We start from the raw sequence: 11,625 nt of genomic DNA, 5'->3' as shown, positions 1-11,625 counted from the left end.
AGCCATAATTTTTTTGAAGACTGAATTTACTGAAACCTACTTTTATAATTTATTTTATTTTATTTAGTTTTTTTAATGTTTATTCATTTTTGAGAGAAAGAGAGAGAGTGTGAACAGGGGAGTGGCAGTGAGAGAAGGGGAGACACAGAATCCAAAGCACGCTCCAGGCTCTGAGCTGTGAGCACAGAGCCTGGTGTGGGGCTCAAACTCACAAACTGTGAGATCATGACCTAAGCTGAAGTCAGATGCTTAACTGACTGAGCCACCCAGGCACCCCAGTTTTTTTTTTTTCTTTTTATTTTAGAGAGAGAAAGAGAGAGACCATGCACAAGAGGGAGAGACAAGTAGTGGGAGAGAGAGAAAATCTTAGCAGGCTCCACACTCAGCGCGGAACCTGACACGGGGCTTGATCCCACCACCTTGGGATCATGACCTGAGAGAAAATCAAGAGTCCGACACTCAAGTGACTGAGCCACCCAGGAGCTCCCCAAAACCTACTTTTAAGATGATTTTATTGGGAGATGATTTGGGGAAAGAACTGCTGTATAAGCAAAATGAACCATAAAATGGAAATAACTTCCAGGGATAAACAAGTACATGATGCATAAATGGATAGAACTATAATTTAATGTAACCCCAAAGAGATTATACAAGAATTGAGAGAGTCAAATGGCCCTTTCTTCCTTCCTGGCTTATCTGATTAGTGAATGTGTAACTTCGTTACATATTATTTGTTATCTCCATACTACATATTACTTCATACTACATATTACTTCATTTAAATCTTGACTTTTTAATAAAGTTATGTTTTTCCCATGTCTTGTTACTATTGCTTTTTTTTTTAATTTTTCTTGTAACGTTTATTTATTTTTGAGACAGAGAGAGACAGAGCATGAACGGGGGAGGGTCAGAGAGAGGGAGACACAGAATCCGAAACAGGCTCCAGGCTCTGAGCTGTCAGCACAGAGCCCGACGCGGGGCTCGAACTCACAGACCGCGAGATCATGACCTGAGCTGAAGTTGGCCGCTTAACCGACTGAGCCACCCAGGTGCCCCATTACTATTGTTTTCTTAATTAGAAAAGTCACTTATCTTCATCTAATTACCAATAAGCCATCGGTATACTTATGTGTTCCTAGTAATGTAATTAACATAATTCCTAAATTGTGTCTATCTTCTTGAAGGTGTTCATTCCGTACATGCTTCTTTATCCCACTCAGGTGGAGTGAAAAAGTCACAAATTTATGCAATCCTTTCCTTCCACTCCATTTTGGTTGTATGAAAGAGTAGGCATAGGAGGTAAAGGTAGAATTGTGAGACCTTAGGCAAGCATTTTACTTCTGTCATTCTCAGTTTCTGCCACAGGAAAAATGAGAGTACTGGACTAGAAAGTGTATTTCAAACCTTATCGTTACACTTGACCTTCAAACAATACAGGTTTTAGAGATGCCAACACCCTTACAGTATAAAAACTCAGTATAACTTTTGGCTCCACCCAAACTTGACTATTAATAGCCTACTGTTAACCAGAATCCTTACCAATGACATAAACAATTAACACATACATTATATATGTATTATATACTGTATTTTTTTGTTTTTTAAAAATATAATTTATTGTCAAATTGGCTTCCATACAACATCCAGTGCTCATCTCAGGAGGTACCCTCCTCAATGCCCATCACCCATTTTCCCCTCTTCCCCACCTCCCCATCCACTCTCAGTTTGTTCCCTGTATTTAGGAGTCTCTTTTGAGTTACCTCCCTCCCTCTCTGTTTGTAACTATTTTTTCCCCTTCCCTTCCCCCATGGTCTTCTGTTAAGTTTCTCGATCCACATATGAGTGAAAATATAGGACATCTTTACTTCTCTGGTTCACTTATTTCATTCAGCATAATACCTTCCAATTCTATACACATTGCCGCAAATGGCATGATTTCGTTGTTTCTCATTGCTAAGTAGTATTCCATTGTATATATAAATCACATCTTCTTTATCTGTTCATCAGTTGATGGATATTTAGTCTCTTTCCATGATTTGTCTATTATTGAAAGTTCTGCTATAAACATTGGGGTACATATGTCCCTATGCATCAGCACTCCTGTATCCCTTGGGTAAATTCCTAGTAGTGCTATTGCTGGGTCATAGGGTAGTTCTATTTTTTTTTAACGTTTATTTATTTTTGAGACAGAAAGAGACAGAGCATGAACAGGGGAGGGTCAGAGAGAGAGGGAGACACAGAATCCGAAACAGGCTCCAGGCTCTGAGCTGTCAGCACAGAGCCCAACGCGGGGCTCAAACTCACAGACCGTGAGATCATGACCTGAGCTGAAGTCGGACTCTTAACTGACTGAGCCACCCAGGCACCCCGGGTAGTTCTATTTTTAATTTTTTAAGGAATGTCCACACTGTTTTCCAGAGTAGCTGCACCAGTTTGCATTCCTACCAACAGTACAAGAGAGTTCCCATTTCTCCACATCTGGGTCAGCATCTGTAGTTTCCTGATTTGTTCATGTTAGCCACTCTGACCAGCGTGAGATGGTATCTCACTGTGTCTTTGATTTGTATTTCCCTCATGAGGAGTTATGTTGAGCATCTTTTCATGTGCCTGTTTGCCATGTGGATGTCTTCTTTAGAGAAGTGTCTATTTATGTTTTCTGCCCATTTCTTCACTGGATTATTTGTTTTTTGGGTGTGGAGTTTGGTAAGTTCTTTATAGATTTTGGATACTAACCCTTTATCTGATATGTCATTTGCAAATATCTTTTCCCATTCCATCAGTTACCTTTTAGTTTTGTTGATTGTTTCCTTTGCAGTGCAGAAGATTTTTATCTTGATGAGGTCCCAATAGTTCATTTTTGCTTTTAATTCCCTTGCTTTTGGAAATGTATTGAGTAAGAAATTGCTGCGTCTGAGGTCAGAGAAGTTGTTGCCTGCTTTCTCCTCTAAGGTTTTGATGGTTTCCTGTCTCACATTTAGGTCTTTCATCCATTTTGAGGTTATTTTTGTGAATGATGTAAGAAAGTGGTCTAGTTTCATTCTTCTGCATGTTGCTGTCCAGTTCTCCCAGAACCATTTGCTAAAGAGACTGTCTTTTTTCCATTGGATGCTCTTTCCTGCTTTGTCAAAGATTAGTTGGCCGTACATTTGTGGGTCCAATTCTGGGTTCTCTACTCTATTCCATTGGTCTATGCATCTGTTTCTGTGCCAATACCATACTGTCTTGATGATTATAGTTTTGTAGTAGAGGCTAAAGTCTGGGATTGTGATGCCTCCCACTTTGATCTTCTTCAAAATTACTTTGCCTATTCAGGGTCTCTTATGGTTCCATACAAATTTTAGGCTTGTTTGTTCTAGCTTTGAGAAGAATGCCGGTGCAATTTTGATTGGGATCATATTAAATGTGTAGATTGCTTTGGGTAGTATTGACATTAACAATATTTATTTTTCCAATCCATGAGCATGGAATGTTTTTCCATTTCTTTTTGTCTTATTCAATTTCCTTCATAAGCTTTCTGTAGTTTCCAGCATACAGATATTTTATCTTTGGTTACATTTATTCCTAGATATATTATCGTTCTTGGTGCAATTGTAAATGGGATCAGTTTCTTTATTTCTCTTTCTGTTGCTTCTTTATTGGCGTATAGAAATGCAACCAATTTCTGTACATTGATTTTGTACCCTGTGACTTTGTTGATTTCATGCATGAGTTCTGGGAGTCTTTTGATGGAGTCTTTTGGGTTTTCCATGTAGAGTATCATGTCGTCTGCAAAAACTGAAAGTTTTACTTCGAATCTTTGCCAATTTTCATGCCTTTTATTTCATTTTGTTGTCTGATTACTGATTCTAGGACTTCCAACACTATGTTAAACAACAGTGGTGAGAGTGGACATCCCTTTTGTGTTCCTGATTTCAGGGGGAAAGCTCTCAGCTTTTCCCTATTGAGGATGATATTAGCTGTGGGCTTTTCATATATAGCTTTTATGATGTTTAAGTATGTTCCTTCTATCTTTAGGGTTTTTACTAAGAAAGGATGCTGTATTTTGTCAAATGCTTTTTCTGTATCTATTGACAGGATCATATGGTTCTTATCCTTTCTTCTGTTAATGTGATGTATCACACTGATTGATTTGTGAACATTGAAACAGCCCTGCAGCCCAGGAATGAATCCCACTTGATCACGGTGAATAATTATTTTTATATGCTGTTGAATTCGATTTGCTAGTATCTTATTGAGAATTTTTGCATCCAAGTTCATCAGAGATATTGGCCTCTAGTTCTGCTTTTTTGTTAGGTCTCTGTCTGGTTTGGGAATCAAGGTAATGCTGGCTTCATAGAATTAGTCCAGAAGTTTTCTTTCCATTTCTATTTTTTGAAACAACTTGAGAAGGATAGGTATTAACTCTGCTTCAAATGTCTGGTAGAATTCCCCAGGGAAGCCATCCGGTCCAGAACTCTTACTTGTCGGGAGATTTTTGATAACTGATTAAATTTCTTCACTAATTATGGGTCTGTTCAAATTTTCTATTTCTTCCTGTTTGAGTTTTGGTAGTGTGTGGGTGTCTAGGAATTCGTCCATTTCTTCCAGGTTGTCCTGTTTGTTGGCATATAATTTTTCATAGTATTCTCTGGTAATTGCTTATATTTCTGAGGGACTGGTTGTGATAAATCCATTTTCATTCCTGAATTTATTGATTTGGGTTCTCTCTCTTTTCTTTTTGAGAAGTCTTTTTAGGGTTTTATCAATTTTGTTTATTTTCTCAAAAAACCAACTCTAAGTTTCATTGATCTGTCCTACTGTTTTTGTGGATTCTGTATTTTTTATTTCTACTCTTACCTTTATTATTTGTCCTCTTCTGCTGGATTTGGGGTTTCTTTGTTGTTCTGTTTCTAGTTCCTTTAGGTGTGTCATTAGGTTTTGTATTTGGGATTTTTCTTGTTTCTTGAGATAGGGCAGGAGTGCAATGTATTTTCCTCTTGACTGCCTTCGCTGCATCCCAAAGGGTTTGGATTGTTGTGTTTTCATTTTCATTTGTTTCCATATATTTTTTAATTTCTTCTTTAATTGCCTGGTTGACTCATTCATTCATTAGTAGGATGTTCTTTAACCTCCATGCATTTGGAGGTTTTTCAAACTTTTTCCTGTGGTTGATTTCAAGTTTCATAGCATTGTGGTCTGAAAGTGTGCATGGTATGATCTCAATTCTTTTGTATGTATTGAGGGCTGTTTTGTGACCCAGTACATGATCTACCTTGGAGAATGTTTCATGTGCACTCAAGAAGAATGTGTGTTCTGCTGCTTTAGGATAGAAAGTTCTAAATATATCTGTCAAGTCCATCTGGTCAAGTGTATCATTTGGGGCCTTTGTTTCTTTATTGATTTTCTGTCTAAATGATCTGTCTAATCCTGTAAGTGGGGTATTAAAGTCCCCTGCAATTACCACATTCTTACTAATACGATTCTTAATGTTTGTGATTAATTGTTTTATATATTTTGGTGCTTTCAAATTCGGTGAATAAACATTTGTAATTGTTAGCTTTTCTTGATGGACAGGCCCTGTAATTATTATATAATGCCCTTCATCTCTTCTCATAGTCTTTAGTTTAAAATCTAGTTTATCTGCTATACGTATGGCTACTCCAGCTTTCTTTTGACTTCCAGTAGCATGATACATGGTTCTCCATCCCCTCAATTTCAATCTGAAGGTGTCTTCAGGTCTAAAATGGGTCTCTTGTAGACAGCAAATAGATGGGTCTCGTCTTTTTATCCATTCCAATACCCTATTTCTTTTGATTGGAGCACTCAGCATTTACATTCAGTGTTATTATTGAAAGATATGGGTTAGAGTCATTGTGTTATCTGTAGGTTTCATGCTTGTAGTGATGTGTGGTCCTTTGTGGTCTTTGCAACATTCCACTTACATAGTCCCCCTTAGGTTCTCTTATAGGGCTGTTTTAGTGGTGATGCTTTTCTTCAGTTTTTGTTTGTTTGGGAAAACCTTTATCTCTCCTATTCTGAATGACAGGCTTGCTGGATCAAGGATTTTTGGCTGCATATTTTTCCTATTCATCACATTGAAAATTTCCTGCTCTTCATTTCTGGCCTGACAAGTTTCAGTAGATAGGTCTGATACTACCCTTATGTGTGTACCCTTGTAGTTTAAGTCCCATTTATCCCTAGCTGCTTTCAGAATTCTCTCTTTATCTTTGTATTTTGCCAGTTTCACTATGATATTTCGTACAGAAGATCAATTCAAGTTACATCTGAAGGGAGTTCTCTGTGCCTCTGTGCCTCCTGTGTTTCATTGTCTGTTTCCTTCCCCATATTGGGGAAGTTCTCAGCTATGTTTTGTTCAAGTACACCTTCAGCCCCTTTCCCTCTCTGTCTTCTTCTGGAACTCATATGATACAGATATTGTTCCATTTCATTGAATCACTTAGTTCTCTAATTCTCCTCTCATGATCCAGAATTTTTTTCTCTTTTTCTCAGCTTCATCTTTTTCCATAATTTTATCTTCTATATCACCTATTCTCCCCTCTGCCTCTTCAAACCTCACTGTCACCACCTCTAGTTTAATTTGCACCTCATTTACAACATTTTTTAATTCATCATGACTATTTCTTGGTTCTTTGATCTCTGCTGCAATAGACTCTGCTGTCTTCTATGCTTTTTCCAAGCCAAGCGATTAAGCTTATGACTATTATTCTAAATTCTTGTTCAGCTATATTGTTTATATCTATTTTGAGCAATTCTTTAGCTGTCATTTCTTCCTGGAATTTCTTTTGAGAATTCTTCCATTTTGTCATTTTGGCTGCTTTTCTGTCCCTTATGTGTTTTAAAAGCTTGTTATGTGTCCTGCACCTGCAAGCACTACTATATTAAAGAGGGGTCATACATTGTCCAGGGTCTGGCCCTTCAGGAGGTGTTTTTTGGGGAGTGTTACTTGCTCTCTGTTGTTGTGACTTTGGTTACTTATCTCCCTACTCATAGTGATGTTTTGGACCCTCCATCAGGTGTGCTTTTACTTGTTCTTTGAAGTAGCCCTGGAAAAGAAAACAAACAAACAATAAACAGAAAACAAAAACACGCAAGTACACAAACAAAAACAAAAACAAAAATCAGAAACACCAGCTACAAGTAGACAACAGGGAGGAGGCAGTGCTGATGGAAGAGGCCTTATCCCATACAAAGAGCGAAATGACAGGGGTGGGGGAAAAGAAAAAATAAAAATTGACCAGACAGAGAAACTATACAGCTTAATCCAGAGAGAGAGAGAAAGGAAAACAAAGAAGGAGGTGGGGGAAAAGAAAAGAAAATAATGTTGACCAGGCAAAGAAACTATATAGCTTAATCCATAGAGAGAGTAAGGAAAATAAAGACGAAGGTGTAGAACAGGTATCAAGAGAATGGATTAAATATGTCTGGTTAAAGAAAGCAACAACCAGAGCGACCAGACTAGAGGAGGGAAGAGATAAAGAGAAAAGGAAGGAAAAGTATATCTATATAATAAGAATTGTCCTAAAATTAAACCAGGCAATGCAACAGCACTGGTCTGGAGGAGGGGCTGTCTGGTTCATTAGCATCAACCCCCCTCAGTAGATATGAAATTACCAGGTGTGGAGGGGTGTGGTTTGTTGTAGGTGGGTCCCGCCTCCACTGTGGGCCGTTGCCAGTTCTCTGAAGCCCCACCTTGGTGGTGATGGGTAGAAAATGGAGACACCTCAGTCTCTCCTCCATGGACCAGGTGTCCCAAACCACTCTGTTCAAGCCGTCCTCACTGCCGTGGGGGCAAATAGGAGGTTTGTCCCGCTCCGCTGACTCCTGTGCCCTGGCACTTGGCTGGGATTCAAACTGCCACTCTGTGCGCCATGGTACTTGAGGAGTGCCACTCCACACTGCTTGATATATGGTCTTTGGCTGGTGGGTGCAAGCAGTCTTTGTCTTTTGAGTGGATACAAACCCTCCTCTCACAGCACTCCATGATGGGGATCTCTCTCTCCCACTGTGGACTGCACCCCTGAGGTAGCCACCAAGCCTGGGGCTGGCTCCTCTCCTCCCCAGGTGTGTGATCAGGGCTGCTGGCCCCAGTCCAGGGAAAGCCCCTCAGTTAGAGATTGTATCTTTCTCTGTCCTGGTCTGTGGTTTTTCTTTCTTGTCCAGATACAGTCCTATGCACCCCAGTCTCTCTTTCTCTTCCCTTTGTCTCTCAGCAGAAGTGGATCCCTTCCCTCTGTTAATTTTATCTCTCCCAATTTGCAATCATGCACCTATAGCCCATCAGGTTGTGCTGGTGGGTCCCTGGAAGCGACTCTGTCTCTTTGCCTCCTAGACTCTTGGAGTTCAAAGTCCTTTGGCTTCAACACTGCTTTATTTGAGAGACGAGGGAAATTCAGATCCCCCTACTTCTCTACCATGTTGGTCCCTCCTCCCTATATACTGTATTTTTAATAAAATACGCTAGAGATAAGAACATGTTAAAATCATAAAGAATATAAAATATATTTATAGTACTGTACTATATTTGTGGGGAAAATATCTGCATATAAATGGACCCACACAATCACACTGTTTTATTCAAGGGTCAACTGTATTGTTATTATTTATGCAACAAACTTTTTTTTTTCACAAGTAGAATTGTATGAACAACCCAATATGTAAAACAAATGGGGCTAATATGTAAAATGTGGAGCTGAATGGTTCACTGAGGGCCCAAAAGCACAGAACATTGCCCACTTGGCCTGCCCCTTTCCCCATATGTGCTATATAAAGTCTATTTGAACAATTTTTTATTGAGCACATATTTATGTGTCAGGATCTCTTGTAGGTGCTGGAGGTACTAAGTTCAGAGTTGGCAAAGATTTCCACAGTTGCACAGCTCAAGCCAGCCCCAGGACAACACTGGTTATTAAGAGAAAAAGAGGAGTAAAGGATGATCTCAATTTTTTTATTTCTTGAGCAGCTGGAGTAATGGTATCATCATCAAATAAAATCACGTTGGGGGAAATCAAATACAAGGAGTTAAGTTTTGGACATATTAGTTAGGGATGTCTCTTAGGCATCCAAGTGGAGACATGTGTTGCTGAAGTTAAGAGAAGACATTTGGAATTGATATATGAATATTATGAATGTGAGAGTCAAGAGCATTTAAGTGGTATTTAAACCTATGAAACTGGATAAGATCACCAAAATAGTGAGCATAAACAGGAAAGAGATTAAGTCCAAGGACCGAGCTCTGGAATATCTGATGATTAGAGTTCCATGAGGCAAAGAATAATCAGCAGGAGAGAAAGAAAGAATATCCAGAGAGTTGGGAGAAAAAATAAGTGAAATTGATGTCCTGGAAGCAAAGGAAAGAAACAATGTTTCAGGTAGAAACAATAATAAACTGTGTCAAATGCTACTGATAGGTTAAGAAAGAATAAGACTGAGAATTGACTGTCAAGAAAACTCTGTAGAAGAACTTGCAGTGCTGTTTTAAAACTATGGAACTAAAATCCCATGAGTCTTTTCTAGTCTGAATCTCTTCATAGAGTCCACTTCCATATGACTCATCATGAAAAAATTTTTTTTGCTAATAATAAAATTTTGCTTTTTTTTTTGCCTATCACCTTTGAAGACTGCCCTGATGCTGGCTACTCTTGTATCCTACAATGTAACACCCACTACCAAACTCTCCCCTAAGGCATTGATCTGTAACAATGAACTTCCTTCTGTCATCTACAGCTGTGTTCAAAACTGTCCTTAAACCTGGGAAAACTGAAACCCTGCCCCAGGCCCCTAAGTCCAGGCTACACAAAGGGCCTCATGCTTTATAATACCTTCCTTGAAAATTTCCAAGATGCCTTGTGGTGGCTGCAACTGGCAGGGACAGCAGTTTCTTTCTGGGAGGGCCACTCCTGGACCAGACCCAGAATGAATATTCTTTCTGCTCTTCTCACTCTGCTAAAAGATCCCTATCCTCCCCATTGGGGCTGATGTGTGGTAGGAAGGGATGCAGTCAAGACTGAGAGAGATCATATTTTAGAAATGCAATAATTGTGGAATGAGGGGTTCAAGAAAATACATGATTGAAATATGAGTTGTTCTACATTTACTCTGTGAAATTCTGAAATGTAAGTTTATTGTGACCAGAAAATGAATTGTTGTTCATATTTTCCTGCATATTCTGGGTAAGATTTGTATGTGTGGTTATCATCAATGTAGCGCAGTAACAACACTTGAGAGAATCACTGGAAGCCAGTATTCACAAGCAGCATGATGGAGATGCAGAATCATGAGTAATGATGTAACTACCATTAAATACAAGATATTAGGGAACTACAGAGACAATATCTATATTATTTCAATACAGGGTTTATGAAGAGTCAAGGTGCTTTAATAATAACAGTTTTATTACCCATTTCTTCTGGTAGGAGATAGGAAATTATTAAGGAATGGCACATTTGACATTAAAGAACATGAAGATATGGTTTCTGGATCTGAACAAGCAGAGATTGTAGGTACATAGACACTAAAAAGAATCTTTATGTGCTTTGACTGGACAATAAACAAATATGTAAATGCCTCTTCTCTACCCAATATTCTAAATATTCATTATCCAATCCAATGGGCCCATGAATTTTGTCATACATTTTTAAATCAAATTGTTTATATAGACACAGGCCATAAAAAATATTTGCTTGTGTTTCCATATACCCTAGAAGAGACATTGTGTTTGTCAATCAACATTTGGACCCCTATCTCATGGGACATCCCAGTTTAGCCCCTATACCTGCAAATGCCAAATAACCTTGACAGTCCATCTTAAATTGGAAAATGACATGACTTGAAGTGTGAATTTATAGTTTGGGAGGCATTAAGCTTTATTGGTAGTTATAAGGTAGGAGCCTCTGTCTGTTTTCTCATCTCTTTATAAGATTATCACCTGTTAAGATAGCCCTAGCTCTTAAAACGATATTGTTTTAGTTAAGGTCTAGTTAGACCTTTAAAAATCAAAATGAAAAGTGTTTGCAAGTGTACACAAATTCTCTTTTGGAAACTAGTTGGTATAGTACAATATATAATTACTTCTAGAAGACCTGCTGAATAAACATGTTAATCACGGTCTAAGAATGGGAACAACCTAAATGTGTAACTATAGAAGAAATGTTTAAGCTTGGTATATTAACTTGATAGAATATTATGCCATCATTTTATAAAATAGATCAGCAAATTCTTCCATGCTCCATAAAAAAGCTGGAGTGTAATTTCCTTCTCCTTGAATATGGGCTGGACTTAGTGACTCATTTCTAATGAATAAGAAGTGATGGAAGCCATGCTGTATGACTTCTGAAGCTGGCTCATAAAAGATGATACAGCTTCTACCTGGTTCACTCTCATGAGTACCTCATCCTTGAAATCTAGTAACCATCTTTTGAGGAAGTCCAAGCAATTGGAGAGGTCACATATGTTTCTGCTGACAGCCCTAATTAAGCCAACAACCATCATCAGTCAAGGGACATGCAAGTGCACAAGTCATTGGATAATTCCAGCCCCAGCATTTGAAATACCCACATTAATGCTAGGATAACCCATGTTGAGCTATCTTGCCAAGCCTTGCCCAAATCAAAGATTCTTGATCCAAAT

The 11,625-nt window shown here is 38.6% G+C and overlaps 1 protein-coding gene across 1 annotated transcript in view; it reads left to right on the top strand.

The window, feature by feature from the left end:
- Positions 1–11,625, top strand: part of LOC113597689 (uncharacterized) — a 385,156-nt gene that overhangs the window by 312,121 nt on the left and 61,410 nt on the right. The window lies entirely within an intron of this gene.

Source organism: Acinonyx jubatus, chromosome X, assembly GCF_027475565.1.
Source record: "Acinonyx jubatus isolate Ajub_Pintada_27869175 chromosome X, VMU_Ajub_asm_v1.0, whole genome shotgun sequence".
In the NCBI taxonomy this organism is placed as follows: Eukaryota; Metazoa; Chordata; class Mammalia; order Carnivora; family Felidae; genus Acinonyx; species Acinonyx jubatus.
Note: the sequence above shows the minus strand (reverse complement) of the source record. Positions and strands in the feature narration are given on the sequence as shown.